Below are 6,000 nucleotides of genomic sequence, written 5' to 3'. Positions count from 1 at the left end.
AAGAAGAAACCCTAGATTTGACACATCAACACAAAACACGAAGTTTAGCTCTGAAAGTTACCTCAAGAAGGCTCCCTTGAAGGATTAGCAACAGATCCACGCTCCCCAACTCCTCAAGATTGATCCTCTCCCTCCTTTCTTGCAATATCACACAAAATGGTGAACAAATGGCCTCCAAATACACTCACAAGGGCTCACAGACAAATGGGGGCTCTTAGGGTTCAAGGTGGCCGCAAATGAGGGCCATAAGGTCCTTTAAATAGGGCTTAGGACCGGGAAATTAGGGTTTCATTAAACAGCGCAGACTCGCCGAGTCCATATCCTGGACTCGCCGTGTCCAGACGAATCCCGCGTCCAAAAATTGCGACCCTACTCGGCGAGTCTGGGCTCCAACTCGCCGAGTCCCCTCTCAAAACACAAAATAATCAAATCAATAATGATACCTGGAAATCCGGGCTGTTACAACTCTCCCCCACTAGAACTAGACTTCGCCCTCGAAGTCTCGCTCTGAAAATAGCTCCGGATGCTGCTCCCGCATCTCGCGCTCCGGCTCCCAGGTCATCTCCGATCCCTTCCGGTGTTGCCACTGAACTAACACCAGAGGTACCTCCTTGTTTCTCAGGACCTTGATCTTCCGATCCCTGATGGCCACAGGCCTCTCAGCATAATTCAAACTCGCATCCACATGAATATCCTCTAATGGAACCACTGCCGACTCATCGGCTATACACTTCCTCAATTGCGACACGTGAAAAGTGTCGTGGATCTGCCCCAACTCGGCTGGCAATTCCAAACGATAGGCTACCCGGCCTACCCTTGCAACCACGCGAAATGGCCCAATATAGCGGGGCCCCAACTTGCCCCTCTTCCTGAATCGAATCACTCCTTTCCAAGGAGAGACCTTCAGGAGAACGAAGTCGCCGACCTGAAACTCAAGCTCGGACCGGCGTCTGTCTGCATAACTCTTCTGTCGACTCTGGGCGGTCAATAACCTCTGTCTGACCTGTTGAATCTGCTCTGTCGTCTGAAGCACGATCTCTGTACTGCCCATCACTCTCTGTCCAACCTCTCCCCAGCAGATGGGGGTCCGACATCTCCTACCATACAAGAACTCAAAGGGTGGCATACCAATGCTCGAATGATGGCTGTTGTTGTAGGAAAACTCTGCCAAGGGTAAATACGCATCCCAGCTACCCCCGGAATCCAACACACATGCTCGAAGCATGTCCTCAAGTGTCTGAATCGTCCGCTCACTCTGACCGTCTGTCTGGGGATGATATGCGGTACTAAAATGCAATCTAGTACCCAACTCCTCATGAAATTTCTTCCAGAATCTAGAAGTGAAACGCACATCACGGTCCGAAACAATCGAGATCGGCACCCCATGCCGAGATACCACTTCTCTCACATATAACTCCGCCAACTTCTCCGCTGAAGAGCTCTCACTGATGGCAAGGAAGTGAGCGCTCTTCGTCAACCTATCCACAATCACCCAAATTGCATCAACTCCTCTGGCAGTCCTCGGCAATTTGGTGATGAAATCCATAGTGATTTGTTCCCACTTCCATTCGGGAACCTCCAATGGCTGCAACTTGCCATGCGGTCTCTGGTGCTCGGCCTTAACCCTGCGGCAGGTCAAGCACCTCTCAACGAACCATGCCACATCCCTCTTCATACAGGGCCACCAATACTCTTTCCTCAAATCCAAATACATCTTCGTAGCCCCCGGATGGATCGAAAACTTCGACCGATGAGCCTCTTCCATCAAAGTAATACGCGTACCACCCACGAACGGTACCCAAATCCGCCCCTGAAACGTCATAAGCCCTCGTCCATCCGTAACGAACTCTGAAATCAAACCAACGACCCGCTCTCTCTTCTGCATCTCTGGTCGCACAGCCTCGGCCTGTGCCCCACGAATAGCATCCAATACTGGAGCTATCACAGTCAATCTCAAACATAGATCTCGCAGTGGAGTGCTCTCTGCCCTGCGGCTCAACGCATCGGCTACGACGTTAGCCTTGCCTGGGTGGTACAGGATCTCACAATCATAATCCTTGACCACATCCAACCACCTCCTCTGACGCATATTTAGTTTGGGCTGATCCATCAAATACTTCAAGCTCTTATGGTCCGTGTATATCGTACATCGAACCCCATACAGGTAGTGACGCCAAATCTTGAGAGCGAACACTACTGCCCCCAACTCTAAATCATGCGTGGGATATCTCGCCTCATGAGGCTTCAGCTGCCTCGACGCATAAGCTATCACATGACCCCTCTGCATCAATACTGCACCTAGCCCCAAAATCGATGCATCACAATAAACTACAAAATCCTCCATCCCTTCCGGGAGGGCTAATACCGGGGCTTCGCACAACCTTTGGCGAAGTGTCTCAAAGGAGGTCTGCTGCTCGGGACCCCATGAGAATGCGACACCCTTCCGGGTCAATCTGGTGAGCGGCACTGCGATCTTGGAGAAATCCTTAATAAATCTCCGATAATACCCTGCCAACCCAAGGAAGCTCCTGATCTCCGATGGTGACCTCGGCACCTCCCAGCTCATCACTGCCTCGACCTTGGCCGGATCGACCAGAATCCCTTCCTGGTTAACGAGATGTCCTAGGAACTGGACCTCCCGCAGTCAGAAATCACATTTGGAGAACTTTGCATAAAGCTTCTCCGATCTCAATACCTCAAGGACCTCCCTCAAATGCTCCTCATGCTGCTCTCTAGATCTCGAATATACTAGAATATCATCGATAAATACAATCACTGATCGATCCAACATCGGCCTGCATACCCTGTTCATGAGATCCATGAACACAGCCGGGGCATTGGTGAGCCCGAAAGGCATCACCACAAACTCATAATGCCCATACCGCGTCCTAAACGCTGTCTTCTGGACGTCCTCATCCCGCACTCTCACCTGATGGTACCCCGACCTCAGATCGATCTTGGAAAACCAAGATGCTCCCTGCAACTGATCGAATAAATCATCGATCCTCGGCAACGGGTAACGGTTCTTGACCGTCAACTTGTTCAACTCCCGGTAATCGATGCACATCCGGTGTGAACCATCCCTCTTCCTGACGAACAGAATAGGTGCTCCCCACGGCGAGCTGCTCGGCCGAATGAATCCCTTCCCCAGCAACTCCTGAAGCTGCGAGGACAACTCTTGCATCTCTGGAGGTGCAAGACGATATGGCACCTTAGCGATAGGCGCGGCCCCCAGAACCAGATCGATACCAAACTCTACTTGCCTCACAGGAGGTACTCCCGGCAGCTCCTCGGGAAAAACATCCGGAAACTCACGCACCACTGGGACCTCCTCAACTGATCTCGGTCTCTCGGAAACCTCCCGCGTATCCATCACATACGCCACAAAACCCTTACAGCCCTGCTGTAGACACTACCTCGCCCTAGCGGCCGAACAAAAAGCTGATCCCGAACGGGTACCCTCGCCGTACACCGAAAGAATCCCCCCACTAGGGTCTCGTATAGTCACCAGCTGACGCTTGCAGTCGATGATTGCGCCGAATCGACTCAACCATTCCATGCCCACAATGACACAGACATCACCCATCGCAATAGGAATCAGATCAATCGGAAACTCAACCCCGAAAATCTCTAACACACATCCCCGGAAAACCTCCGAGACACAAATCACTCTATCATCAGCTATGGAAACTCTCAGAGGCCGACTCAATGCCTCACAACTAACACTGATATGCTGACTAAAGGCCAAAGATACAAAAGACCGACTCGCACCCGAGTCAAATAACACTAAAGCAGGTACAGAGTTCACAAGGAAGGTACCTACGCATAATACAATATAAGCATAATATCTCATCATCAAAAAAAAAAATACATGAAAGGAAACATACCGGCCACAACATCGGGCGCAGCGCGGACCTCCTCCGCAGTCAGCTGGAAGGCTCTTCCTCGAGCTCTCGGCGCCTCGACCTTCACAAGCTGACTCTCTGTAGCTCTGATGGCGGCAGGAGCAGACCCCTGAGATGCTCCGCGCAACTGCGGACACTCGGCCTTCCGGTGTCCGGTCTGGTTGCAGTGAAAACACACCGCAAACCCCTTGGGGCAGTCCTTGGCCATGTGCCCCTCCTTGCTGCATTTGTAGCAAGACCCTGCTCGGCAAACTCCGTCAAGACCCTTGCCGCACTTTCCGCAAGTGCGGCTCTTCTGGCTCCCTGGTCTGGGATCAGCAGGCTTGGCCCGCTTGGCGGCCGGCTGCGACTGTGCCGGTCGCCGATCCCTCCCCTGAGACTCCGCCTCCTCCCTGGCCTGAGTCTCAAGTTCGATCTCCCTCTTCCGGGCATTTGCCTGAAGCTCGGCAAATGTCCGGTACGAGGAGTTCGCAGCGAACTCCCGAATATCCCGCCTCAAGATGCTCAAGTAGCGGCTCATACGTGCCTGCTCAGTGGACACGTGCTCAGGGCAGAACATCGCCCTCTCGTGGAACATCCTCGTGATCGCTGTAACAGACTCAGTACCCTGCTTGAGGGTCAGAAACTCCTGAGCTAAACGCTCCCTCTCCACCTAGGGAACGTACTCATCCCGAAACATGGTGGTGAACCTCTCCCAGGTCACCGTAGAAATCTCAGCAGGCGAATAGTGCGCCGTCACAAACTTCCACCAGTCCTTCGCTCCCAAGCGAAGCTGGTTCAGCGCGAACCGGACCTTCAAATGCTCAGGAGACGAGCAAGTGAAGAAACACCCCTCGATATCAGATATCCACCTCATGGCTGCCACTGGGTCCTGAGTACCATCAAACTCTGGTGGTTTTGTGTTGCTGAACTCTCGGAACAGCAACGCATCCCCACCCTGCGGCCTCGCAGCAGCAATCGCTGCGGTAGCCGCTGCCGCAGCAGCCTCAGAAAGAGCGGCATAATGCTCATCAAACGTCTCGATCAATGTGGTCTTTATAGACCCAAACATCTCCGGTATCTCTGCCCTGATGGCCGCAGCCACCTCCTCCTAAATGATCCGGCGGATCTCCTCCTCACTGGTACCGCTGCTCTCGGGCATCAAACGTGTCCTCACCATGATCTACCTCTGAAATACAACATACGATAAATTAAAATCCCCACGAGTATGCTCACACTCGTCAACTCTTTCTTCCTTGATTCTTGGCATTCCAAAGATTCTTACTTGGGCTGCACACCGCTCCGGTGCTTCCAGTAGTACGGGCCCAATACTACTGTCCACACCGCACCAGAATACATTCCAAGTCCTCCTCTTCGGATCCCAGGTCTCAAGTACTCTATCATGCGTAGACCACTCTCTAATAAATCTCTCATAAGTCTCTCGCCGCTACCTACTCACTCTCAATCATCTCATAGCAGCTCACCTCTCCCTAGGCTAAGGCATCACAAATCAGGCCACTCTAGTCCTTATAGCAATACCTAGCCTACTCTAGCATGCGAATACATCATACATAATATATAAAGGTATTTTGGGAAATCACCGTTCGGGCGCTGACTGATCGTACACACATCTCTTGCTCTGCATTTTTCAAAAGTCCTTTACTCTTTTTGAAAATATATCTCAAATCCTCAGTTTGAGTTCAAATACGCCCGAAGGTGTATTCGAATCCCTCAAACCAAGGCTCTGATACCAACTTGTAACACCGTGAATTTCAAAATAATTTTTCGCAATATAAAAGAACACTTCCCATTAATTTCATAAAAACATTAAGTTTCAAATTCCAATCTGTATCATACAAATCCCAAGATCACATAAAACATAACAAAAGTCCCCTGCGTGTGTACAGATCAAGCCGGCGCCTTCCTACGGTCATCGCTAGTACCTGAAACCACAACACTAACACTGTAAGCATGAAGCTTAGTGAGTTCCCCAAAATACCACACATAGAACACATATTAGCCACTCGAGGCTATAACTCTATGGGTCCGTGCACCCAACTCTGTGAACCCTCAGGTTCTGACTCTAGGAACCTTCCGGTTCCAACTCTGTAATCAT

The sequence above is a fragment of the Lactuca serriola genome, chromosome 2 (genome assembly GCF_051521515.1).
Source record: "Lactuca serriola cultivar US96UC23 chromosome 2, Lser_US96UC23_V15, whole genome shotgun sequence".
NCBI classification, from domain to species: Eukaryota; Viridiplantae; Streptophyta; class Magnoliopsida; order Asterales; family Asteraceae; genus Lactuca; species Lactuca serriola.
Note: the sequence above shows the minus strand (reverse complement) of the source record.